At 41.5% G+C, this 1,176-nt stretch overlaps 1 protein-coding gene across 2 annotated transcripts in view; it reads right to left on the bottom strand.

The window, feature by feature from the left end:
• The window catches only part of ZNF235 (zinc finger protein 235), a 26,712-nt gene that overhangs the window by 17,061 nt on the left and 8,475 nt on the right, over positions 1-1,176 (bottom strand). The window lies entirely within an intron of this gene.

Raw genomic sequence — 1,176 nt, 5'->3', positions numbered from 1 at the left:
AAGTGCTGGGATTACAGGCTTGAGCCACCGCGCCCGGCGAGCATAGACAGATCTTACAATTAGTCTGATAGCACCAAATTTTATATGAAATTTTGCATTAACTTCTTCCCAACAGTGTTTGATAGTACCTATCTTCTCAAATGGATAATGCCACTATTTTGTCAATCTAACAGGCCTTCAAAAAGCTCTGAGACAAGTATGTAATGCACTCTCTGGGTTCTCAGGTACACGCTGTATCAGTCAATTGCAGTAGCATTTAGGGGCAAGGTTAAGAGTGTAGGCTCTGGAGTTTGACTGCCTTAGTTCACATTCCAAGGCTCTATCCATTATTAGTTTTGTGGCATTGGTCAGGTCACCTGACTCAATACCTCAATTTCCACATCTGTATAAGAGGACCTATATCATAGGGTCCTTGAAGGGATTAAATGAGTGAATACATATACGGAACTTAGCACAATGTGTGACATATAGTAAGTACTCAATAAATATCAGTCATTACTCTTATCATCACCATCATCTATTTCATCCCATTCATGGCTGGACTATAGTCCATAAACATCATCTGCAATACCTTTAACCATTCTAAATAATGCACATTTGATCATTTTAACTTTTAAAATGACAATGCCACCAAAAACATTTTTACACAGTTATCTGCCAGCTCATATGATTATTTCCTTAAGGTAAGTTCCAGCTGGGCACGGTAGCTCACTCCTGTAATCCTAGCACTTTGACAGGTTGAGGTGGACAGATCACCTCTGGTCAGGAGTTTGAGACCAGACTGACCAACATGGTGAAATCCTGTCTCTACTAAAAATACAAAAATAGGCATGGTGGCACACATCTGTAATCCCAGCTACTTGGGGGCTGAGATGGGAGAATCGCTTGAACCTGGGAGATGGAGGTTACAGTGAGCCAACATCGCATCACTGATAATGGTAATTTTCTCAGTTAGTTCTTCCTGTAAGAGATTATAAGTATTCCCAACTCTCCATACTCTGGCCAAAACTGGACGTTATATTATTTTTTAAAAAATCTTAATTTTGCCGGGCGCGGTGGCTCAAGCCTGTAATCCCAGCACTTTGGGAAGCCGAGGTGGGTGGATCCCGAGGTCAAGAGATCGAGACCGTCCTGGTCAACATGGTGAAACCCCGTCTCTACTAAAACTACAAAAAA

This window comes from Sapajus apella, unplaced genomic scaffold (genome assembly GCF_009761245.1).
Source record: "Sapajus apella isolate SASKATOON/1434 unplaced genomic scaffold, GSC_monkey_1.0 scaffold130, whole genome shotgun sequence".
NCBI lineage: Eukaryota > Metazoa > Chordata > Mammalia > Primates > Cebidae > Sapajus > Sapajus apella.
The sequence above is the reverse complement of the archived record's forward strand: the minus strand, read 5'-3'. Positions and strand labels throughout refer to the sequence as shown.